The 27,751-nt window shown below is 37.5% G+C and overlaps 1 protein-coding gene and 1 long non-coding RNA gene across 2 annotated transcripts in view; one reads left to right on the forward strand and one right to left on the reverse strand.

The window, feature by feature from the left end:
* LOC112132360 (uncharacterized) overlaps positions 1 to 10,394 on the forward strand; it is a 43,993-nt gene extending 33,599 nt beyond the window's left edge. The window contains exon 4 of the long non-coding RNA XR_002914164.3: positions 1,159 to 10,394. This is a non-coding gene — a long non-coding RNA (uncharacterized LOC112132360). The remainder of the gene's footprint in view (positions 1 to 1,158) is intronic.
* LRP1B (LDL receptor related protein 1B) overlaps positions 1 to 27,751 on the reverse strand; it is a 1,899,171-nt gene that overhangs the window by 1,408,711 nt on the left and 462,709 nt on the right. The window lies entirely within an intron of this gene.

Raw genomic sequence — 27,751 nt, forward strand, 5'->3', positions numbered from 1 at the left:
AAGTTTCGTTTGTGCTCATATCTTATACAATTTTCTAAATATTGTCAACTAAGATTCCCCAAATTTCTTCTCCTAGTTCCTATTTGCATATAATTAGAAAGGAAAAACAGGGTAGAGTTTCCAAGAGTTACATCTTAGCTTTTATATTCATTTTGTCAAATTTTAGAAGAGAATTCCATGTTTGCATTGAAATGTATGTACGTATATGTGCACATTTGAAAACCAAATGTATATAGTGTAGAGAGATATAATTCATTATAAGTAAACTTAATTTATGAAATAAGATTTATTATAAAATTTGTTTAAGAGCCAACTTATACATCTCCTCCCATGGGTAATGTTTCATCTTGAATTTAAGAGAGGAATCAATCTTCAAATGCTCATTGAGGGCCTGTGATACACAGTGCTGTGCTATGTGATATGAAAAGAATAATATGTGTAAAACGATGAGTTAATCAATTCATTTAATTAATACATTGGGAGCATCTTCTATATACCAGACACTTTGCTGCTCATTGGGTGTGTAGCAATAACTAGGACTAGTTACAACCCACCAAGAAGTTTATAATTCAGTTATTTAGAAAACTCAGGGAAATGCAGGGAACAGTGTAAATAGTAATTACGTAGTAAAAAGCTCAAGTAGTACTCAGGAGAATAGGAAATGTAGTTCTTCTTCAGCTCTAAAATTCTGGGGAGGCTTCACTAGTCAGAGAAACTTAAGGGAGTCTTTAAAAGTGGGTTGATTTGTTCATGAGGTGAAAGACGAACCATCGCCATAAGAAAATTTCAAGTCATTAGGTAATACGCTAGTGCATGATCATGCCACGGAGGCTAGAGTCAGGCAAGTGGGGAACAAGCTCTAGCTTTGCCAGGATGGTAGCAGTGGGTATACAAAGAGCAATGAGGATTCTGATTTTAATATAGCTGTTTCTTCTTCCTCTTCTTCCTCCTCAACCTTCTTCTCCTTGCTATGGCTGGTAAGACTTCAAAGGGGTTATGGCGGTCAGGTAATAATGAATTCAAGTTGTTGGTGGGAGAAGGTCCTGAGTAGAAGACGGGAATATGAGAAAATTATTGATTTTGTGTCCTTGTCAAAGTAATGCTTTAGCCAGGGAATGCTATGTGTTCACTATTTCTTCTTTCCACATTCCTTTGCAGCTAGATTGGAACCATAAAATGGCATTCTAGTCAATCTACGGGGTAAAAGTTTGCAGAGTCAAACGTCCAAGGAAACTTCCAGCCCTCTCTGGTCTGCCTTAGCCACCTTGGAAGCCAAGTGTTCCTGATTAAACAGCTACAAGATAGAGGAAGCATTTTCCACCAGGAGAAAATGTCTATTGTTTAAGTCACTGAGTGTTGGGGGGTTAATTTGTTTCCACAGCTTAAGGGCTTCCCTGACTAAGAGCAACATTGCTTCTGTGGTGAATTTGTTTACAAACTTCAGACGATTTTCACAAAGCTTGATTATTGTGGCTGAGAATAGACATGGTTTGTCATTTATGCTAATGCAGCATAAAAACTATGATCCTCAACTTCTATCTTCTAAGCTTTTACTTTATATTTGTTTTATTTATTGTTCAGTTTACTTGTAACTAAGCATATTAATTCATAACTACATTTCTCTGAAAAGTTTAAGGAGTTTTAGAACAGAGAATAACCTTCTAGTTTTTTTTTAAATAAGAGAGACAAGTAGCTTAATAGTAATTTTTAATAGTCATTGACTGGTTTTAACAGTCTAATATTTTTGTTCAGGGAAAAAGTTTGAATTCTGCAATAAAATTAAGAAAATTTTAATTGAAATAATAAAACCATCCCAGTTTATTATTTGGAGTATGCAAAGAAAAGCCCAGGGAATAAATATAGGCAGGTGTAGATAACCAAAAAATAATAAAAATTTTTTTTTACTGTACATAAAACAGAAATATTAAATAAATGATTAATAAGTGCCTAAATACAGAGATGTGGGGAATTCTGGCAGAGTATCCTGTGAGACTTCTTATGCTGTCTCTCACTTGGAAGATGTTATGGTGAGACTAATCATGTGATTCAGGAAAAAAAAATTGTGGAGCAGCAGCTTCTAAATTAAACATAATCATCTTGAGTTTTGTGCTGAGAAGAAACATTCATATTGGGATAGTACAAAGAGACTGGACCTGCAATGAGAATGCCTGAATTCTTGACTGAACTCCACCATTAATTAAGCTATCAACATTCATTGAGTCCAATAATCACAAAGTATCAGACTATTTCACTTCTTTCATTGATTAGAAAAAACATAAAATTATTGCCTTATTGGTTTTATAGCACTGTCTATAGTAATCCCTCTTTCCCATCTCTCTACCAGCAGCAGACTACCTGTCTTTCAAGTACAAGTATCATCGCTTCCATTAATCCTTTTCCAATTCCCCTCCTTTTCCCAGGAGAAATGGATTTTTCTCTCTTTTCTATTCCTACACTCTACTGTTCAGACATTTATCATAGCAATACAAATTGGCATCTTATTTCTTTATATATTTGTTTCCTATTTCATTCTGTGAGTTTCTTGAGGTCAGGGATCATATCTAGCTATTTTTGTATTACCAATCCCTAGTATAATCCATAGCACATAGAATATGTTCAGTAAATGTTTGTCAGGTGAAAGCGTGAATGAATGTGATTATGAAAATATTAGGAGTGAACAGGTAGGTGTGACAGACAGAGGTTAATTTGCTAGTGGGAGCTGAATGGAGGAGAAACTCTCAGATAACAGCTAAAACTGCCAAAGCCTTCGAGCACACCCTTCTTGGATGTGTTCTGGCTCTTTGAATCCATTCTGGTCATGCCTGAATTGAAGCCGGTAACTGGATCTGCCTGAAACTGTTTCTTACTCTACACAATTCTGCTCATAGCATTTAATTAGTTTCTTCATAATTTTAATAGTTATTTGACAAAGGAAATCTGACCACTATGAAGCAACACAGGGAACTTAGTTTAGGCAGATGAAGCCTCCAGATGTGATAATTAATAGAGAAGACAAGGTAGGCTAAAATTCTAATTCATTCCTCAAGGAGGGATTGTGTTCAGCTGGGACACATTCCTAGGTTAATTCATGACACAAACTGCAGGTCACTGATAGCTTTCCAAATTGAAATGAGGACTAAGTTTGCAGGGGTATCTTTTGGACACATGGGAGCCTGGTGAGATAAGGACAGGCTGTGAGGGAGGTTGAGAGTATTCTGAGGGGGAGATTTCTGAAGATGAAGCAGCAGAAGGCATCGTGGTGTCTTTCATCATGTTATAGGACCACACTTTGAAAATCTCATTGTTCTAAGCAAATTCAAAACCAAGAAGTAAAATGTGAAATGGCAATATTCTCTTCTTACCATAAAACTAACCCATTTACCATACCTTATTATCCCTTTCTTAGATGCTTAAACTTTATTAAGAAAAATGCTCAAGATATCTTAAGTTGAAAAAGGCTCAAGATATCTTAAGTTGTATTAATGCCTCTTTACCTGAAATTGTGTGTATAAGACTATTTCTCCATTCTACTTCCATAGCTAGCTCAGTGGAATGGGCGTAAACATGCCTATGTAATTTCAATACCTATAATTGTGATAAGAAACCTTACTTTATTAATTTTGTTTACATTTTAACCTTCATATTCATCACTTTACTTTTAAAAATGATGTCCTATTGTCAAACTATTGCCTGACAAACTCTTTGCTAGAAAGTTGACCAGAAAATTTAACCTGAATTGAAGAACAGTCCAAGAAAATGAATATTAAAATAAGTAGAAGGCAAAATAACTAGGTAACCAATCTAAGCTTTAAAAACCAGTTGGGGCCAGGAGCAGTGGCTCATGCCTGTAATTCCAGCACTTTGGGAGGCTAAAGCAGATGGAACATCTGAGGTCAGGAGTTTGAGACCACCCGGGACAACACGGTGAAACCCCATCTCTACGAAACATATAAAAGTTAGCCCGGCATGGTGGCGTGTGCCTATAATCCCAGCTAGTTTGGGGGCCGAGGCAGGAGAACTGCCTGAATCCAGGAGGCGGAGGTTGCAGTGAGCCAAGATTGTGCCACTTCACTCCAGCCTGGGTGACAGAGCAAAGAGGAATGTCAATATGAAAGATATAGTGTCAGGGTAAAAGAGTAAGAATCATGTATATAACCCCGTCCCTTTACCTGTGACTGTCACACCTATTGTTGAAATCACTCTAAGTTGAGGGTCTATAGTTAATCTAAAACAGATGTGGGGAATTGATATGATTTAGCCTACTTCTTTGTGAGTATGGTTTTTCTAGAGAGTTAGAGTGGAACATGGAGTGGAGGGGAAGGAGAAATGGGAGAGGTATGACTGAGGAATCTAGAAAGGCAGCAGAGCCAGTTGAGTTAAGGTGTGTTAAACCTTTCCATTTCAGCCTAAGAACAAAGGAAAGCTTTGAGGGGCTTTTAAGAAATACACTGACCTGATTACATTTGAGTTTTTCAAACATTACTATGGCTGCCACTCAAAATGGATTGGGATAGAGAAGAGGCAAGGGTGAAAGCCAGAAAAACAGATTTTTATTTCAATTGCAGGAGCCCTTTACATTCTTCTGACTCGGAAATTAATGCGAACGTAGTGCAAAAAGAACATTTGATGTTAGAACATATTTGAAGAATACAATGAAGTTGTGGGAAGCACACTGAAATGAAGAAAAACATCTAGTGAATCAGTTTGAAAAAAAAGCCCATTTGAAAACCAGGCTATAGAATATAACCCTTAATATCTTTTAGATTTGTGCTGTTTTCCCACTAATCCCTAATTTATCTTAAATATCTCTCATTCTACTTAATTTATAGTTTAAGAGAATATTTCTTGATATGTCTGTTCATTGTTCCTCCACATTCCAACTACACAGATGTCTGTCGCTGTCATTATTAGTCTGAACATTCTTTAAGAGGTAGGCACCTTCAACAACCATTAAGTATACATTTAAATAATATTAATTGTTCAAATCTTATCCATGCCGGACTTCACAATGGAGAAAGGACGCTAAAGTGAGATTGGTCAACCTTGTAAAACATTATTTCCAGCAATTTCCCTTGTCAAAACCAAAGTATCTTTGTTTATTTAATTTATTGGATTTTATTCCAGTGTATATGGTTCTATTTCTCAATATTATGTCTACTGTAACTAGTGTCCAAACTAATGCATAACTCCACAGGTTTATATATATCTATATAGCTATAAAAGTAAAATGAAAAAAGTCTGTAAACATGTAGCAAGGATTGCCAGACAAAATAACAGAACACTTAGTTAAATATGAATCTCAGATAAATAGTGAATCATTTTTAGCATGAAAATATTTTAAAAATGGGCCAGGCACAGTGGTTTATGCCTGTAATCCCAGGACTTTGGGAGGCGGAGGCAAGCAGATCACTTGAGGTCGGTAGTTCAAGATCAGCCTAGCCAACATAGTGAAACCCCATCTCTACTAAAAATACAAAAATTGACCAGGTGTTGGTGGTGCATGCCTGTAATACCAACTACTCAGGAGGCTGAGGCACAAGAATTGCTTGAGCCCAGGAGGTGGAGGTTGCAGTGAGCAGAGATCATGCCACTGCACTCCAGCCTGGGTGACAGAGGGAGATTCTGTCATTAAAAAATAATAATAATAATAAAATGCATGAGACATATTAAACTTTCTTTATTGCTTATCTGAAATTCAAATCTAACTGGGCATCTTGAATTTTTATTTGCTAAATATGATAATCTTAACGTAACTGAAGTGTTTAACTGAGGTTTACTTTATAGTACAGGATTATACAATTTTTCATAATAGACATCTCCTTGGAAATTGGTTAAACATTTTAAATATATTTGAGCACCTAAAGTATATATCTCTGTTGAAAATATTTTTACATGTTTTAAAATCATTATGTAATATTTAGAAACTAGTTTAAATTATACACCAGCATTAAAATGGTCTCTGTTCTCATTTATATTTTAGCCAAAGTTTTATTCTCAATATATACTAAATACATGTGGATCTGATCATAACACACAACTTCCCTCAATTTTGCCAGATACAAGTCCCAAGGAGGCATCTCTCCTCCTATTCAATTTAAGCTCTATTTAGCACGATAGTGACATTATAAAACTTTTGACTACTCTCTCCTCAGGGAATTTTCTTTTGCGCTTTCTCATTGAGAACATTCTCTCCCATTTCTTAAGAGAAATATTGAAAGAGAAATTTGGTTCCAGAAAAAATATCCAATTCAGAAGCTATTTCTTATAGAAATATATACACAGATTAAGTTAGATAATTTTATGATGGAGCTGCTAACAGAGAAAGTAGTTATTTATCCCAGGCCTTGTTTTGATAATGTGATTTATTAGAACAGTGTTGTATATGACTGGATAAATGGAAATCAAGACATAGTATGAGTAAACATTTTGAATGTTTTCTGTATGTCTTTTTAGCAACATTGACAGGCTTTCTTGAGTCTCAGTCAGACTGATGGGTAGGCTTCATACTGAGACAGAGCCTGCAGAGTGTAGAGAGGATAACAATAGTTATAGAGCTGTTAATGTTTTTCTACCTATCATTCTGATTCATTCACAGGATGTTAGAAGGAAAGAAACCTTTAAAGCCATCAAGTTCAAGTATTTCCTTTAAAAAAACAACCAGTTTAAATACAGAGAAATACTTGATTTTTTTGAAAACATAACATAGGCAGGCAGAATCCAAACTTTCCAATCCCCAATCTACCACTTCCCCACTACTTCAAAATCTCATGGCCGCCTCCTAATCTGTAATGAAATATACACCAAGAGAAGAATGTCTACCTCTTGTCATATATAAGGCTTACTTGACAGTTGGCTTCCTGTGATTCCTTCATATGCTAAGGACCACTGAACCCAGAATACCGGGTGTGTCTGTAGATGGGATAATAATTATTTTGGGTTGTGAGGATGAGTGTTGCTTCTATGTTTTAATTTTCATAATAGTTTATATAATAAAACTTGGAAGGCTTTAATCAGAAGTGTACCATGTTATAACATGATCTCTCAACATCCCTGCCTCAGATAAGGATAAGGCATTTGATGAATCTGTAAGGTTACTGGAAGTTCACATCACAGCAGCACTATTAGTTATTGTTCTGAGACTTACATTCCGCCAGTTGAATTCAAAGCTTGGTGAGGACATGGCTGCTGATTTTTCAGAGCTATGCCATTTTTCTCAATGCTGTAGTTTAGAGGATTTATTAGCAGGCATGTTGCAAGATCATCATGTGGAGAGTTCATAATGAAGCTTTTCAATGGGAACTAGAGACTGAACCAAATTGACAATTTATAATGGCTCAAGAAAAGCCCAGTCCAGAAGGATTGCATCAGTACGTGTCATAGAAAAGAAAGCAGCAACTCTAATATGAATTCTGCACATAACACAGGCAGAGTGCTCCTGGCATCAAGGCCAATAGAACACTGTAAATGTGTGTCCTATAATAACTACAGATCCAATTAGATGTATCAATTCTTAGTTAAATTGTGGAAGCTCCACTAACATATTCTAGTATACAGGTGTTGCAAAGGAATGAACCACTGAGACTACACTGTGAATCAGAATAAAGTTCAAGCTATACGAGGTAGTTTTCATAGCATCAGGTAATCTTGATTCTGTGGCTGTGTATTAAACTCAGATGGTGGTGCCTAAGCAACCTGAGTATGTTAATGTGTTTGATGGAGGCTTAGATCAATCAATCAATGAGGACTAAAAATTCAACAAATGTGAAGCATAGAGAAGCAGGTGCACATTTACAGCAGTTGTGGTTTACAGTATTTTCTTTTTTTTTCTTTTATAAAAATGGTACATTCTACAACACTGTCACACTTTCTCTTAAGAATCTTTGCTATAATTGTTTGGGCCACCATGTATTCTTGAAGCTTACAATAATTACAGAGTTGTTTTTGGATACTGAATACTCATTGTGACTGTTTCTCAGAGAAGGTTCTAAGCATGAGAAAGTAAGCCAAAATCCTCATGGGCAGGAACAGAAACACCACTAAGAATTAGAGCCATTTAATGACAGGAACTTGTATTCAAAACCCTGTGATTATTTTATGAAAGATGAAGCTAGAGTAGGCCCAGGAAATTGGAATTAGACCTTAAATTGCAAAGGAGAAAAGGTGAATACGTCTAAATATTTGATCACATGAGATTTTCTCAAACTGATTATGTATTTGTATTGCAATATAAACCATCAGACCCTTTGTAAAGTGTTTTACAAGAAGTTGAAAATTTGGGGAGGCTATAGAATCACTGTAATTTCAAGGGAGTACTGTCTTGACAAATATGACCTGAGTTAGGGTTCCTTTGGTTGAATGGTAACTGAAACCTTAGTTGAACTGCCTGAAGCTAACAGGGAAATTTATTGGGAAGACGATGTGAACAGGTGTGTTCCTGGGCCTCTGGAGTGGACTCAGGGTCTGGGGGAGTCTGGAAATCCTGAGAAATTCTCTCTCCGTCTGTCACATGTGCTTCCCCTGCTCATCTGCTTGCTTCTTCCTTCTCACTTGCTTTTCTCCACAGGCATATAGTAGAGCAGAACCTCCATTTCTAGCTGTATCTAGCTCTTCTCTCGATCCACAGGGCCAAGGAAGATGCTGTTACTTTAGCCCGGGACCAAAATGCACCCAAATTTGAAGCACTCCTAGGGGTCCTTAAGTGTCACAACTCTTTCTAAGATGCACATGTACAATATCTTTTACAATTCTCTTTTAAGAATAGAAATACTACTTTAATTCTGTTCCCATCTACACACAGCTAGAAGAGTTTAATCAAGTGTCTCTTTCAGTCTGTGAGTGATATTTATGATAAGTTGTCTTGGTGTTGTAACGGTAGGGATAGAAATAAGACAGTTATGTTAAGGAGGTGTCCAATGCTGAAATGCTGAGGATTTTATTACTCTGTAGTTTTTGCAATTTATCAGTACAGAAGCTAGATTGGAGCTAACCTAGAATAGTTTTACAGAAATATAGAAGTGTTTTGTGGAAATACTCTATTCTTGCTTTACTATCTTTTGTATCAATAAACTGGAGAGGAGGAAGAGGGACGGACTGCGGAGCATAAGTAGTGACTTGAGGAAAGTTGACTTATTTAGGAACTTCAATACATTATCAAAATTGGATCTCCTTGGTCACTATTTTATTTTGAATGGATTTATATTCATGCTTTTCATACTAAATAATAAAATAAAACCTGACTTTCACAAGGCTTAATGTCCTCTCTTCATTTTAAGTGTGGTAGAATAATAAGGAAGGAGAGTCATATTTACAGCTAAGACAAATTTGTATTTGAGTTATAGAGCCCTCCCTGATGTTATTAGACTAAATAAAAAACTTCCAATTTGCATAACTAGAAAAACAATCCAAAACAACACATAGTTGAGCAGAGTTTTATACCTAATTAATCCATGCAATAGGTGTCCCTATCCATGTAAATTACAATATAAGAAAATAAAGATACATGAGAATATGCGTTTATTTTAATGTTTTTGATAATTCATTATTTATCAAGTACCATAATGATTTATTTATGTGTTTTAGTATTAATGGGGTTATTGCTACCATAAAAATATTCTGCTTGAATGTAGCAAAATAAACCTATGGAATCACAGACTTTTTCTTTTTTAATACAGAAGGTACTTGAGAAATCATGTAGAATAACTTTGCCATTTAATTGCTGGAGATAAGGCAGTTCAAGACTGTTAACTGACTTTCTCAAGGTTATACAGTCTTTGCTCTTAGGTTTCGGTTATTACTTTGCCAAGTAGGAAATACATTTATAAATTACTTTGCACACAAATGTACCACTCTGAGGATGAAACTGCGTCTTATTTACACTAATATAGCATTAAAAAAACATTTTTTGATGAAACACTTACATGGAACTTACTGAGTGTCAGATACTGTCCTAAGCGTTTTATACAGGTGAACTCATTTAGTCATTATAGAAAGCTTATGAGATAGGTATAATTATTATACCCATTTTGTTAATGGAGAAACTGAGACACAAAGTGGTTATGTGACTTGCTAAAGTTGCATTGCTAGTACAGAACTGAGCCAGGAACTGAAGTCAGGCATTCTAACTTCAGAAACCAGGCTCTTCAACACAATACCATGTTGCCTCCCTTAAAATTAAATAGTACTTCTTAACTATGATATGTGGTTGCCATACAATAATGCCACTCAGGTACAACCATCCTTCCTAAAACTATCATAAGTTCATCAAGTTGGAAGACATTGAGGTGTCCTTAATTTTCTATCATATGAAGGAATCCCTTATAAGACATTAAAGATAAATGTTTCATCCATCTCTGGTCTACTTTCTAAAAGTATTGTAAAAAATCACTAAAATTATTTCTGGGCAGTGTTTAAACATCTGTATCTTAATATTGAAACTTGAATATCAGGTTATGACATTATAAATAATCAAAGGATGCGTTTCAAACCAAAGAATATTTTCATTTCTATACCTGGTATTGATTTAAATGTTGCTAATTAAATTATAGTTTTATTCTCTCAGTAATTATCAAATTGCATTGTGTGCAAAGCAGTACAATTGTTTGATATTGGGTTTAAATATTAATGTTTGCTTTTAAATGATATTTCAAAATTGTTAATATTGCATTGACAATCTCAGTGATTAAAATTTACATGAGCTGAGAACTTTGTACATTTCATATGTATGTATGTAAAGTATGTATGAAATAGCCATTCCATTTAGACAATCCTCTTTTAAGTATCTAGCATGTGTCTGGCCCTATGTTGCATAATCATATAGATTCACTTTTAGCTACATAGTTTTAATACATACAAAGATATACTAATAGAAGTTGGGCTTAGAGGCAAATACAATTTAGCACAAGTATAAAGTAGTACAATATAAGATTTTAATGCCAACTCAGGATTTCTAAGCTCTTTTGGAACAACAAACTTAAAGCTCAGAATCCTTCACATAAAACTACAGCTTGAAGGAGAATTTACTAAGCAAATTTTTTTAATTCTACTGATTTCAGGAGACAGTTCCTTGAGACCCAAAATTATTATGTGTACATAATTAACTGAAAGGGAACATGTATTGTATTTAGTTAACAATGTAAAATGTTTGTATTTAAGGTACTGGAAATTACAGAGTGTAGTAAATGACCAAAACAAATGTATAGTTACACACAACAAGATAATGAATTCAATCTTGAATGGTGATTCATAATTCATTTTCTAATGTAGATTTCTCAAGACTGAACATTTAATCCTTGATGAAGTCTTTCTTACGGATCAAATAAATTTTATTCTTGGCTATAAATGTAGTTTAACTCAAATATCCAATTTTCATAAAGAGTCCCTATTATGAATAGCAATTGCCATTAAATGAATTATATTCTATAGGTATGATGATCTATTAGAATTTAAATTAACTGAATTTCAAGGGCCTCTGTTAAGTTCACACTATTGTTAGTGAAAGCCTGTCATCGTTTCAATTATACATTTCTCTTTTTTGTAATTTCTAACTAATGGATTTGAGATGCAATAAAGGCCAAATTTTAAAGACATGTCTGAGTCCAACTTGGATATCCTTGGAGGCTGTACAACAGTAGTGTTATTTTTGGTGAATGTAGGAATTATCTGCGATGTGTGTATCTGTGTGATTGTGTGTATGTTGTCATTGACAGTTGATCAATCTATAGTTTTATAGGTACTGTAACTTTCTATGTATTGTCTTTCTGAAATAATCTTTTGTTAAGTAAAACATCCTCCTTTATTTAAATCAGCATTCCACATACACTGAAACATACATTCATTTTGCCTTCTGCTCCCATCCTTTCTATTATTTGAAAAAAGTTTAAACGAAGTTCTAGAATGTTCCATCATCCACAAACCCACCTAGCAACCGCCTTAAATACAGTACCACAAATGAAAATGTGTCCTTGCCAAATGCTAATTTATTTCCTCTGGTGTGATTCTATTTTTACATCAGACTCAAGCAGCTAGTCAAAGAAATTATCTCATTTCATAGGGAAGAAATTGTAATAGGTATCATTTAAAAGAAAAAAATTATTGAGGGGGATGAGAGGAAAAGGTAAAAGAAAAAAACTTTCAAGGAGATCAACAAGTAGCTTTCAGCTAGAAGTTCTGATATCCTATACACACCACATACAGACAATAATAAACTGGTACAGGAATTCTATCTGACAATATTTCAACATTAGAGAATATGTTAATGTCAATATCTCCACAGGAGTTAGTTTATTTCAAACCACAAATGAAATTCAAACATTTCAGGGCTTGCTAATTCTAGTGCTTACAAGAGCTAAGTAGGTAACATAATGGAACAAGGATAAAGTTGGGAGTTGGGGAGCTAAGAAAGGCATGTCTTCCCTAAAGGGCAACCCAGGTCTCCTTGTTGTCCCTGAGAGACAATAGTCTTGAGGATGGGGACCCAGCCATCCCAACATCCCAACTGAACTATTTTTCATCTTACCTGTCAGGTGAATGCAGCTATACAACTCCCACTGCATGAGAATAGCACAAGAACTGCCCAGTCAATCCACAAAGTCACTAAATTTTAGAGCATTTTGTTATGCAGCAATGCATAAATAATACTGGGATTAACATTTTTCTTCTGGGCAATTTACATTCATCAAAATCTTATCATTGTTTGTTTTTAAAAGGGGGCTATAACACGGCAAAGATTGAGTTTTGCAAATGTAAATGGTGGTGGATATAAAAGATGAATTGGAACCTGGGTGAATGGACACTGAGAGACAAAAATAAGGCATCACTACATGGGTCCAAATAAGAGATTAAGATTTTTATTTTTATTTTTTATTTTAGACAGGGTCTCGCTCTGTTGCTCAGGCTGGAATGCAGCTGTGTGATCATGGCTCACTGCATCCTTGACCTCCAGGGCCCAAGCAATCCTCCTACCTCAGCATACTGAGTAGCTGGGACTACAGTCAGGCGCCACTATACCTGGCTAATTTTGTTTGTTTTTTGAGAGATGGGGTCTCACTGTGTTGCCTAGGCTTGTCTCGAACTTCCGGGCTCAAACAATCCTTTCACCTTGGCCTCCCAAAGTGCTAAAATTACAGCATAAGCCACTGTACCAGGCCATATGACTATTTACGTGGGAGCAGGCATCAGCAAAATTTTTTCTGCAAATAGCCAATCAGTAAATATTTTAGGTTTTTCTGGTCATAAGGTCTCTGTTGCAAACAGTCAGCTCTGCCATTGTATCATGAAAACAGTCACAGAAAATATGTAAATGAGTGAGTACAGCTATTTTCCTATAAAACTTTATTTATAAAACAGTCATGCGGTTGTATCTTTATTGGTACAAAAGCAGTGGGAATAAAAATAGAAGACAACATTTTGCAGTTAGACTCAATGTGCTGTAGTCAGTGAAGAAAAGGAAAGAATCAACAATGACTTATGCTGCATATGACCAAGCAGATGATACTGGCGGTTACTGAGGCAAGAAATACAGAGGCAAAGCAGGTTTTGGGTGGGTCTGGTTTGGGGAGCTTGAGCCTGAAGTGGACGACCTGGGAGAATGGCATACTCCTTCCTTGGATATGTAACTGTGGTCGACTAGATCTAGGAGGCCTATATATGGGAGTTATTATCATACAGGTAGAAATTAAAGCCAAGAATAGAAGGGATCAATTTACCTGTCTGAGTTTCTTTTGCTTATTACAGTATCTGTCATATAGGAAGCACTCAAAACGCTATAACAAAAATCGTAAAAGTCAGCCATAATTCTGGTTTCAGTTGTATTATCACTAAGGGAGAGTGATAAATGAGAAAATAAGAGCATTGAAAACAGGTCCCAGGAGGAAATTAATATTTAAGGGGTAAAGGCATAGAAGATAAATTAGCAGAAGAGACCAGAAGGGATTGACAAAGGAGAAAATCCCATTAAGAATGTTTCCCTGGCAGAGAGGGGCCAAAAGGGCCAACGAGAGACAGCTGCAGTCGGAGGCTCCCACCGAGAAGAAGGGAAAATGGAGAGTGAATTCTACACCAGCAACTGAAGTATCCGGGTTCTCTTACTGGGATTGACTAAGTGGTTGGCGGGACCCACAGAGAGTGAGGAAAAGCAGGGTGGAGTGACAGCCCACCTGGGAGCCGGGACAAGGGAAGCTCCCACCCCCAGCCAAGGGAGGCGGTGAGTGACCATGCTACCCTGCCCGGGAAGCCATGCTTTTTCCATGGATCTGTGCAACCCGTGGAGCAGATCTCCTCATGAGCCCATGCCACTAGGACCTTGGGTCCCAAGCACGGAGCTGTGCAGATTCTCAGCGGCCGCTTGGCTGGAGACTGCCCAAGACTACTGAGTTCTCAGGGATTGGGGCGGCAGCCATCACTACAGCTCCAGTCTGGCAGTTTCCCCCCGCTGGTGCCACGGAAACTGGGCAGTTTGGACCCAGGAAGAATTCCCCACGGTGTACCACAGCAGCTGTGGCAGATTGTGGCCAGACCTCTTTAGTCGGGACCTGGATCCGTCCCTTCTCACTGGGAAGGGCCTCCCTGCAAGAATTTCAGCAACTCCAGCCAGAGTTTTACGGACAGAACTCTGATCTCTCTGGGACGGAGCCCCTGTGGAAATGGGCTGCAGTGGTCTCCACGGATCAGCAGACTTAGTCTTTCTCCTGCTGGCTCTGAGAACTCCGGGCCGTCCAGATAAGCAGAAATCGCTGCAGAGCAGTGCACACCTTCCACCAATGAGCACCCAGAGTGTTTTGTTAAGTGGGTCCCTGATCCCGTGCCTCCTGACTGGGTGAGACCCCCAATCACCAGACACCTTGTACAGGAGTGTTCCCATCGGCATCAGGTCGGTACCTCTCTGGTACAAAGCTCCCAGAGGAAGAATCAGGCAGCCATCTTTGCTGTTCTGCAGCCTCCACTGGTGACACCTCCAGGTGCAGGAGGGAACCAGGCAAATAGGGTCGGGAGTGGGACCACCAGCAAACTGCAGCAGCCCGATGGAAGAGGGACCTGACTGTTAAAAGAAACAAACAAACAGAAAGCAACAACAACAGCATCAACAAAAAAGTTCCCACAAAAACCCCATCCAAAGGTCAGCAGCCTCAAAGATCCAAGCTAGATAAACTCACCAAGACGAAAAAGAATCCACGAAAAAAGTGCTGAAAACTCAAAAAGCCAGAGTGCCTCTTCTCCTCCAAATGGTCACAATACCTCTCCAGCAATGGCACCGGATTGGGCTGAGGCTGAGATGGATAAATTTGCAGAAGTAGTCTTCAGAAGGTGGGTAATAACGAACTTCACTGAGCTAGAGGAGCATGTTCTAACCCAATGCAAAGAAGGTAAGAACCATGATAAAACATTACAGGAGCTGTTAACCAGAATAGCCAGTTTAGAAAGAAACATAAATGACCTGATGGACTTGAAAAACACAACACGAGAACTTCACAATGCAATCACAAGTGTCAAGAGCTGAAAAGACCAAGTGGAGAAAAGAATTTCAGAGCTTGAAGATTTTCTTGCTGAAATAAGACAAGCAGACAAGATTATAGAAAAAAGAATGAAAGGAAAAGAACAAAACCTGCGAGAACTATGGAGTTATGTAAAAAGACAGAGCCTACAATTGACTGGGGTACCTGAACGAGATGGGGAGAATGAAACCAAGTCGGAAAACTTACTTCAGGATATCACCCAGGAGATCTTCCCCAACCTAGCAAGACAGGCCAACATTCAAATTCAGAAAATCCAGAGAACCCCAGTAAGAAACTCCATGAGAAGAGCAACTCCAAGACACATAATCATCAATTTCTGCAAGATTGAAATAAAGGAAAAAATGTTAAGGGCAGCCAGAGGGAAAGGCCAGGTCACGTACTAAGGAAACTCCGTCAGAATAACAGTGGAGCTCTCAGCAGAAACCCTACAAGGCAGAAGAGATTGGGGGCCAATTTTAGACATTCTTAAAGAAAAGAATTTCCAGTCCAGAAATTCATATCTGGCCAAACTAAGCTTCATAAGCAAAGGAGAAATTAAATCCTTTTCAGACAAGCAAATGCTAAAGGAATTCATCACCACCAGGCCTACCTTGCAAGAACTCCTGAAGGAAGCACTAAATATGAAAAAGAAAGCCTGTTACCAGCCACTATAAAAACACACTGAAGTACAAAGACCAATAACACTATGAAGCAACTACATCAACAAGTCTGCAAAATAACTAGCTAACGTCATGATGACAGGATCAAATTACACATGACAATATTAACCTTAAATGTAAATGGGCTAAATGCTCCAATTAAAAGACACAGAATGGCAAGCTGCATAGAGTCAAGACCCATCAAAGTGCTGTGTCCAAGAGACCCAGCTCATGTGCAAAGACAAACACAGGGTCAAAATAAAGAGATGGAGGAAAATTTATCAAGCAAATGGAAAGCAGAAAAAAGCACAAGCTGCAATCCTAGTTTCTGACAAAACAAACTTTAAACCAACAAAGATCAAAAAAGACAAAGAAGGGCATTACCTAACAGTAAAGGGCTCAATTCAACAGGAAGAGCTAACTATCCTACATATATGTTCACCCCATACAGGAGCACCCAGATTCATAAAACAAGCTCTTAGAGACCTATAAAGAGACTTAGACTCCCACACAATAATAGTAAGAGGCTTTAACACCCCACTGTCAATATTAGACAGATTACTGAGACAAAATTAACAAATATATTCAGGACTTGAACTCACCTCTTGATCAAGTGGACCTAAGAGATATATACAGAACTCTCCACCCCAAAACAACAGAATATACATTGTTCTTGGTGCTACATGACACTTACTCTAAAATTGTTCACATAATTGGGAGTAAAACACTCTTCAGCAAATGCAAAAAAAAGAAAAAGAAACAATAACAGACTCTTAGACCACAGTGCAATCAAATTAGAACTCAAGATTAAGACACTTACTCAAAACCACACAACTACATGGAAATTGAACAACCTGCTCCTGAATGACTCCTGGGTAAATAATGAAATTAAGGCAGAAATCAAGAAGTTCTTTGAAACCAATGAGAACAAAGAGACAACATACCAGAATATCTGGCATGCAGCTAAAGCAGTGTTAAGAGGGAAATTTATGGCATTAATGCCCCCATCAAAAAGCTAGAAAGATCTCAAGTAAACATCCTAACATTACAACTAAAAGAATTAGAGAACCAAGAGCAAACAAGCCACAAAGCTAGAAGAAGACAAGAAATAACCAAGATCAGAACAGAACTAAAGGAGACAGAGACACAGAAAACCCTTAAAAAAATCAATGAATCCAGGAGCTGGTTTTGTAAAAAAAATTAACAAAATAGACCACTAGCTAGACTAATAAAGAAGAAAATGGAGAAGAATCCGGTAGACACAATCAGAAATGATAAGGAGAATATCACCACTGACCCTACATAAATATAAACAACCATCAGAGAATACTATAAACAGCTCTATGCACATCAACTAGAAAATCTAGAAGAAATGGATAAATTTCTGGACAATGCACCCTCCCACGACAGAACCAGGAAGAAGTTGAATCCCTGAATAGACCAATTACAAGTTCTGAAATTGAGGCAGTAAGAAATAGCCTACTAAACAAGAAAAGCCCAGGACTAGATACATTTTCAGATGAATTCTACCAGAGGTACATAGAAGAGTTGGTACCATTTCTTCTGAAACTATTCCAACCAATTGAAAAGGAGGGACTACTCCCTAATTCATTTTATGGGTAAATAATGAAATTAAGACAGATATCATCTGCCTTAATTAAGGTATCATCCTAATACCAAAACCTTGCAGAGATACATCCAAAAAAAAAAAAAAAACAAAACTTCAGGCTAGTATCCCTGATGAACATCGATGCAAAAATCATCCATAAAATACTGGCAAAACAAATCCAGCAGCACATCAAAAAGCTTCCCTGCCACGATCAAGTCAGCATCAAGGGATGCAAGGCTGGTTCAACATACACAAATCAATAAAAGTAATTCATCACATAAACAGAACTAAAGACTAAAACCACGTAATTATCTCATTAGACCCAGAAAAGGCCTTCGATAAAATTCAACATCCCTTCATGTTAAAAACTCACAATAAACTAGGTATTGATGGAACATAACTCAAAATAATAAGATTTATAACAGGCAAAAGCTGGAAGCATTCCCCTTGAAAACCAGCAGAACACAAGGATGCCCTCTCTGACCACTCTTATTCAACATAGTATTAGAAGTTCTGGCCAGGGCAATCAGGCAAGAGAAAGAAATAAAGGGGATTCAAATAGGAAGAGAGGAAGTCAGCCTGTGTCTGTTTGCAGATGACATGATCCTATATCTAGAAAATTCCATCATCTCAGTCCAAGAGCTTCTTTAGCTGATTAGCAACTTCAGCAAAGTCTCGGAATATAAAATCAATGTGCAAAAGTCACAAGCATTCCAATACACCAACAATAGATGGGCAGAGAACCAAACCATAAATGAACTCCTATTCACAATTGCTACAAAGAGAATAAAATACCTAGGAATACAGCTAACAAAGGAAGAGAAGGACTTCTTCAAGAAGAACCACAAACCAGTGCTCAAGGAAATCAGACAGGAAATAAAACATGGAAAAATATTCCATGCTCATGGATAGGACAAATCAATGTTGTGAAAATGGCCACACTGCTCAAAGTGATTTATAGATTCAATGCTATTTCCATTAAACTACCATTGACATTCCTCACAGAATTGGACAAAATAATTACTTTAAAATTGATATGGAACCAAAAAAGGGCCTGTCTGCCCAAGAAATCCTAAGCCAAAAGAATAAAGCTGGAGGTATCATACTACCCAACTTCAAAATATACTACGAGGCTACAATAACCAAAACAGCATGGTACTGGTACAAAAACAGGCATATAAGCCAATGGAACAGAACAGAGAACACAGAAATAAGACTGTACATCTACAACCACCTAATCTTTAACAAACCTGACAGAAACAAGCAATGGGGAAAGGATTCCCTATTTAATAAATGGTGCAGGGAGAACTGGCTAGCCATATGCAGAAAATTGAAACTGGACCACTTTCCTACTGACGAAGGTCTAATATCCAGAACCTACAAGGAATTTAAGCAAATTTATGAGAAAAAAAACCACCCTATTAAAATGTGGTCAAAGGACACGAACAGAGAAATCTCAAAAGAAGACATACATGCAGCCAATAAACATGAAATAAAGCTCAACATCACTGATAATTAGAGAAATGCAAATCAAAACCACAATGAGATCCTATCTCATGCCAGTCAGAATGGCTATTGTTACAAAGTCAAGAAATAATAGATGCTGGTGAGTCTGTGGAGAAGTAGGAACACTTTTACACTGTTGGTGGGAATGTAAATTAATTCAATCATTGTGGAAGACAGTGTGGCAATTCCCCAAAGACCTGGAAGCAGAAATACCATTTGACCCAGCAATCCCATTGCTGATTTATATACCCAAAGGAATATAAATCATTCTGTTTTAAAGATACATGCATTCACATGTTCATTGTAGCACTATTCACTATAGCAAAGACATGGAATCAACCCAAATGCACATCAATGATAGACTGGATTAAAAAAATGTGGTACATATATACCATGGAATACTATGCAGACATAAAAAGGAATGAGATCATATCCTTTGTGGGACATAAATGGAGCTAGAAGCCATTATCCTCAGCAAACAAACTAGGAACAGAAAACCAAACACTTGGTTTTCTGCCCTTTCTACATATAACTAGCCAGCATGTTCTCACTTATAAGTGGGAGCTAAACAATGAGAACACATGGACACAGGGAGGGGAACAACACACATGGGGGCCTCTCAGGGGCAGGGGTGGTGGCAGTGGGAGAAAGAGCATTAGGATACATAGCTAATGCATGCTGGGCTTAATACCTAGGTGATGGGCTAATAGATGCAGCAAACCACCATGGCACACATTTACATATGTAACAAACCTGCACATTCTGCACATGTACCCCAGAACTTATAAAATAAAATAATAAAATATTGTTTCCCCGGACTAAGGAGTGTATTCATAAAAGAGGAGACAATTGGTGTCCAATTCTGTGGAAAGTTCAAATAGACTGACTTCTTTCACAAGCTCATTGTAGGCAACAAGTTTATCTTGTATCATCTGGAGAAAATCAGTGTGAGAAGCAGGGTGGGGCTAGATTACAATACAAGCAGGTAAATGTAAAGCCTTATCTCATGGTGGCAATCAAATCTCATTATTTGCCTGGCTGTTCTATGTTTGTTTGTTTGTTTGTTTGTTTGTTTAAGAGACAGGTCTGGCTATGTTGCCCAGGCTGGACTCAAACAATTGAGTTCAGGTAATTCTCCCTCCTCAGTTTCCTAGGTACATCCTTTCAAGTTTACTTTACATACTGATTTCTCCACATTACCTCTTCTTTTAATCTACCAATATACCTCCATTACCTTCTACTAAAGTCTTTCATCTTGCCTATGCTATGAATGATTCAGGCTGAGAAAAATCTATCCCTGGTCTCAGGGAATGGTCCAGATACAAGTCTGTAACCCAACCAGATCCTTGCTGGAGATGTTTTACTGAAACCGGTGGAGAGAGCTCTACTGCCCCTTTTACTTCCTCTACTCATAGTCAGGTTTCTGTCTCTTGAACAGATCTAGCTCTTATGTATACGTCTCCAGCAGGACAAACTCTAGGAGAAACATGTTAATGTGCCACATGGTACAATTGAGGGTAAACATGGAAACCGTTTAACCTTGGTACAGTTTTCTTCATTAAACACAAGAGAATTACTGGATGGTTTTCTTATTGCTTGATGTCATTTGAAGTTTCACACTGCTGCCCTTAGCTCATTTGCTTTATTTCTAGATTTTTTTTTTTTTTTTTTTAACTGAGAGTGTTTCCTAGCTAGATTCATGACTATGGATAAGGTTCAAACTATTAGAGAGGCAAAGTTCCTGAGGGAAAGAGCCAGCTTCTCATTGTTCTTTATTATTTACATATTCTCCTGTATGTTTCTGAAGCACTTAACCCAATTTACATTTTAATGAGCTACCATACTGTACTTACCAAATGCTTAGTGGGTCAATACTAGAGGTTCCATTTTAGGAATCTGGAACAAGTAATAATCAGAATGAAAATAACAAGAGCATCTGCAGAACTGGCATAACCAGAAAAAAAATCTTCAAATTTCAATTAGGATTTCCCCCATACCCACTGTATTCTTGCATAGTTGTTCATTAGGTATGTTTCTGTAAATCAGACCACTATGCTTGCTTAAATATACGTATATTTAAAAGAAAATATACTACTTCCGTAATTGAAAAACAATATCACTTGACAAAAAATAGACATTAAATTGAATACATCCATCTTTAAAAACAAGCTTTGTCCTGTACTCCCCAAAGATACTCCTGGACCTTCAGAAGAAAGCACTCCACTTTTTGAAAAACATTGCTTGTGGCAACTGGGGTGGCACAGCATTATAAAAGGAAACAAAGCTTTAGACCAGGAAACCAGCTTTAGAGCATATATGTTCTAATATCAGTTTTACTTCTACCTGGATCCACTCTTCTCTTTCTATGCACAGAAATCTCTACTACCTCTTCATTACACATCACATTTTGGTAAGTTAGTTATTTAATATCAGGTTTTTGCTCTAGAGTCTAAGCTCTCTGAGGATAGGGTATACCTATGTTTCCCTCCCTAATCACCAGCATCTGGTACCTGCACATGGGAGGCATCTAGTGAATATTTATAGAATGAATGGATGGATGAATGGGTAAATTAACAAGTGAATGAAATAACCCATCTGAGCCTTCATTTCCTCCTTTAATTAAGAAGAAAGTAATACGTGGTTTTACATAATAATACATAACCAAGAGTTATTATATTAGAGATTACATATGTATGTCAAGTCCCTAGTATAGAATGTGGTTGAAATTGTAGCTATAAAGCATGGCACCCATTTCCAATAAGCAATCAGACTCAAAGGCTCTTATGCAAAAGACAACTTAGCTCCATTTCTAGGTTCTATCAGCCTTCAATACTCAGCATTTCTAAATACACAAACCATTTCATTTCCCTTACCTTTGTACAGTCTGTGACACCTCTTGGAATGTCCTCACCCCTCTTCTAGCTTACAATTTTATATTTATATTGATACGGACAGGAGACAGAGAAATACTGGGTAGAGGATGGTGGTTCTCCAGCAAAGGCCCCACCCTCAAGCCTGGAATGGGAACAGGCCCTAAATGGGAACAGGCATTCCTGTTTTTGTGGCCAAATGTTGCCTTTTGGCCCACCACACCACCCTATCCTATATCCATATAAACTTCAAATCCCAGGCTCCATGGCAGATGAGCAGAAGAGCAGAGGAACAGAAAGTCAGCATGGCAGAGAGGAGTGAAGAGAAGGAACGTCTGAATATTGAGAGGAGTTTGACTGTGGACAGTCCGATGGCTGTGGGATGGCCAAACTCCAGGGGAAGATCATCTTCCCACTCTATCCTCTTTCCAGCTTCCTATCCATCTCACTGAGAACCTTCTCCACCACTCACAAAATCCCTGCATTCACCATCCTTCAAGTCCATGTATAATCTGATTCTTCCTGGAAGATGGACAAGGACCCAGGTACCAAGAAGGCACTGAGCTGGTTAACACTTAACTCATCTGTGGACAGCAGAACTAAAGGAACACTGTAACAAGCCCACTGGGGCTTTGGGAGTTGCAGGCATCCACCTGTAAATGCTACCATTGGGCCAGAGCCCAAAAGTGCTTGTCCTGGCTCCTACACCTGCCCGTCTACATGCTCCCCATCTCATAAGGGGTTTGAGCATGCAGCAACCAAACATCTTGTGATGGGGGTCAAGGAACTCTGCTGTTTTAATATCATAAATGTTCTGGGTTAGTTTGTGCTCTCCCAAAATTCATATATTCAAGTTCTAACCTCAAGAACCTCAGAATATGACTATATTTGGAAATGGGGGCTTTGAAGAACCTCAGAATATGACTATATTTGGAGATAGGGGCTTTGAAGAGGTCATTAAAATTAAATGGGGTCACTAGGTTGTGCCCTAATCCAGTATGACTGTTGTCTATAAAAGAGATTAGTACACAGATACACAGAGGAAACACCATGTGAAGACAAAGCGAAGACTGCCGTCTGTATACCAAAGAGAAAGGCCTGAGAAGAAACCAACCCTGACAACACCTTAGTCTCTGATATCTAGCCTCCAGAAATGCTAGAAAATAAATTTCTATTGTTTAAGCCACCCAGACTATGGTGCTCTGTTATGGCTTCCCTAGAAAACTCATGCACTGCAAGTCCCAGATCAAAACCTTCCTCTGGGAAGTCTGCCTCTAGGCAGGGAAGGTGTTCTACTGTCTTTTGGTCTTCAGTGCACTCTATTTCTGCCCACCCTGTAAGACTTGCTACCTTTCATTGCAATTATTTTTTTGCACAGTGACAGTCAGGCCAAACTTAACAATAAAGCCTGAGAAAAATTCCCAGATGAAGGAGGGTGAGCTATTTCAAGTTTGCTACTTCTGCATTATATCCTACATACTTTTATTGTATTAAAAAATGTCATGTTTTCATTGTCTTTTTTTTGGGGAGGGGTGGGCGGGGGCATACAGAGTCTCACTCTGTCTTCCAGGCTGGAGGGCAATGGTACGATCTTGGCTCACCGCAACCTCTGTCTCCCAGACTCAAGCGATTCTCTTGCCTCAGCCTCCTGAGTAGCTGGGATTACAGGCACGTGCCACCATGCCTGGCTAATTTTTGTATTTTTAGTACAGATGCGGTTTCACCATGTTGGTCAGGCTGGTCTCAAACTCCTGACCTCATGATCCGCCCACCTAGGCATCCCAAAGGGCTGGGATTACAGGCATGAGCCACTGCGCTCAGCCGTCATTCTTTTGTTGAGCAGCATTGATAAACGAAGTGAAAAAACCTCAATATATTTATTTTCAATGAATAAATAACAGACCTGTAGACTGCACACATTTTTATTTTTTCTGATTTAGGCTTTGTGTTTTTTATATCCCTCAGCCTCTTCATTAGAATTTGAGCTCCTTGAGGGCTTTAGTGTCTAATTCATCTCTTTAGCCCACCACATAGCACAGTCCCTGGAACCAAGTAGGTGCTCAAAGAATATTTGTTACCGAATCTATCAATAAATGAGCAAATGATGTTTTAATATCACATATTAACTGTGTATAAAAATAAAGTATTTTAAAAATACTTTATTTTTAAAAATGTATAAACTTCTTTATAATTAGGAAGAAAATTAGGTAAGTGGATTGAAGGAAGAATTTTACAAAATTTCATGCCACAGGCGTGATCATTTTCACTTGACTTAGGCTATGGGCAAGGGGATGACTGTAGGGGTTTGAGGAGAGCCAGATATGATGGATCAGAAGCAGATGATGTATAGAATGTTAATATCTAGTCTAACAAGGTGACAGGATGGTATGAATTTCACATTTTGGGTGAAGAACAGACTTATCTGGTAAAATCAGAGGTTGTTGTAGACATATTAAAACAATAAATATTTTCTAATGGAAAGTACAGCTTATCTGTGCAGTGAAATAAAAAATAAATCCTTAACTTTGGAACTTTTGGCACTTAGTTCTCAACTGAGAATAATTGTGAAGTTTGTCAGTTCAGTCCTAATGGGTTATTTATTATTGTCACAGATTTACAAATTTGCCATATTCTGCTTAAAACTCTGGCTGAGAACATCTGGAGTGGTACAATTTCATATTTCTTCAAAATTATTACTTTCCAAATCTATTCATAACTGGACTCATAAAAGGTATCTGAATTAGATAAAATCTAATATATAATGGTATCATGTGCTGTGGTTAGTTCAGCCTTTGTTCCCAGAAAAGATTGACACCTTTTCATTTCAGAGAAGATGAATTTTGGTAGACTCTAATCTAATTTTGCAAAGACTAGTGCATATAGATATATTTGGGATTTAAAGGGATTAAATTACAGTTAGTGAGGTAAGGATTTCAAAGGTGAATCTAGTTCTTGAATTAAAATAATCCTCGAGAAGCAAAGATTTTATTCATAACTGCTGATTCCAGAGCAACTGAGAATAGAATAGTATAGTCATCAAGATATTGAAAATATGGCTAGAAAAAGTTAGTCTAAGGTCAGATTCTCTAGAAGCAAATCATGAGATAAGAGTTCATGTGCAAATGTTTAATTGAGGAAGTTTTCCCTTAGGTGGCAGCCAGGGAGTGGAGGAGTCAAAGTAGGGAAGGGGAAAACGCCAAGCAAGGATGGAACTCAGGCAGAGTCTGCAGAGGGTGGTGTCAGCCTGATTCCGCAGGGAAACTGTGAAATGTAAGTTAAGCCTGGAGTTATCCTTATCCAAGGCAAGAATACTGGGGTGTATTTATACCTGACAATGGCTAAGGGTGGGGATTGGGGGTTGGTAGTGTGAAAGTTGGAGAAAGGGCAATAAGGTACAACTAATTAACATCAACATACCACTGCATTCTTCTAGATTTTTTTCTGATGCTAAATCTGACCTTAAACCATCACTCAGAGTAGGTGGAAGCAAAGACTTACTTAATTTTGTGAACCCATCATCTAGTACATTATCTGGCATAAAATAGGTAATCAAAAAACATATACGTAAATGAATGCTATCAGCAAACATAGAAATCCTTTCTTAACCCATTCAACTTTTTTTTTCCACAGGCAAAATGCTATTTATTCATTCAGTAAATACTCACTGAAGATCTCCTATATCTCTTATATGCCAGGGACTGGAATATGTCTTGGAAGTTTAGCATTGAACCAGACCAACAGGATGTCCGTCTCCACAAAACACTCTCTATATCCAGGGAGGCAGATATTAGGAAAATATATTGATATGAACAATTAATGAAATCTAGCAGTGATTAAGTGCTAAAAAAGAAAAGTATAGGGTGGGAGGATATACTGAGCAAAGACCTAACCTCATCTGGAAGGGTAGGAGGCTTTCAGGAAATACTAATAGATTGACTTCCAATTTTCAAGATTCCAAGTGTTTCAAGATCTCAGGCAGCTTCTACTACACACAACTAGATAACAATGGCTAGAGTTTCCTTGAGGAAAGGAAAGAGACAACAAGGCACTTCATTTGAGGAAGAGTTGCGCTCCTCATCACAGTAAGCACTCAGTAGCATTTCTGATTTAGTGGGAGAGCTTGAGGGCCCCAGGGCTTTGTGCAGTAATCCAGAGTGTTCACAAAGGGAAGAAGGTCATCAGGAGATAGATGGAGGTACTTCTAGTTCAAATTTAGTCTATTCTATGCTATTTCTAGTCTTTAGAGCTCCTTCCTGAAACAGAGGTTACAAAATCACACAAAACAAATCCTTTGTGATTGAAGGACTGAACTCATAGTGTTTGGGTGTCATGAAAAGTTTGCTATACCTAGATTTATGTAATCTGGTTTGCAAAAACATTGTGAGTCAGCACACGAATGCCATTTTTTCTAAACCTGGGAAGCCTGCACAATGTTCTACAGAGAAGCTTAATCTGTGGAATGACTAGGGGAAAATGCATAAAAACAACACACATGATGCCTGAAATGTGAGAGTAAATTAAATCGCAACTTTCTTTTTGCTCCTATTATCCTATGATGCACTGTAAAAAATTACAAAACATCTAATACATATCTAATGAGAGATGAATAGAACTTTAAACCAATGCAACTGGAGACATGACAGTGGAATAATTTGTGTTCATGATGAAGGTTTCCTGTCTCTGAATTCCTTTTCTCACTCAGGTTGAGGACAGTCCTACTGTGCCACTTTACCAAGCCCTGGTTTTAAACTTGTACTCAGAAGTCTCCTGTGGGTATCATTAACACTTTGCCTTACCCTAAAAACAGTCTGCTATATCACTGTAAGTTAAAGTTCCTTAAAACACAGATAAGTGTTAGAGTAACTTTGACCTGGAAGTCTTCTGCCCTCAAGATTGGCATTCTTTCCATTTTACCATTTTCCTTTTTTAAAAAGAAATCTTAGAAGTAATTTAATCCATTCTTCCCTATAAACAGAGTCTCTTCCACAATCCTCAAAGCAGTTGTCTTACTGTTTACTTAAGTACTTCCAGCTATGAGGATTTTAATACTAAAAAACCTTTACTGCAATGCTGAATACTCTAATTGTGAGAAAGTCTGTTCTGAAATGAATTTCACCTCCCTGCAGCTCTCAGCTGCCCTCTAAGCTAGGTATAGCAATTTTGTCTCCTACCCTACAAGAAAAATCTTCAAATGTTTGAATAGACTTGTGTCTTCTCTCAATTTCCCTTTTGCTAGGGAAACATTCCTAGCTCCTCCAACTCTCAAGTCTGTATCATTTTCATACATCCTCTGGACATATTTCAATACATCAAGTTTCTCTTAAAATGTGCTGTCCAAAATAGAATGCAATAATCAAACACTGTAAAGAGCCATACACTGGTAAAACAATGTGAGAACATTTTTTGACGGTTGCATCACAATTTGGGGCCATATTATTGTCCATAATAATAGTTTTATAGATGAACTTCTACAATTGTACAATTTATATTTTGAACTTTAAGCAATTTACAAAAAGTTCTCTTTGTTAAATAATATTTTGTTGATTCTAATGTAGTGCCATAGATCTCTATTACATCATCTACCTAAATTGTCCACTGCAATTAATTTTTTTTAAATTT

The sequence above is a fragment of the Pongo abelii genome, chromosome 11, assembly GCF_028885655.2.
Source record: "Pongo abelii isolate AG06213 chromosome 11, NHGRI_mPonAbe1-v2.0_pri, whole genome shotgun sequence".
NCBI lineage: Eukaryota > Metazoa > Chordata > Mammalia > Primates > Hominidae > Pongo > Pongo abelii.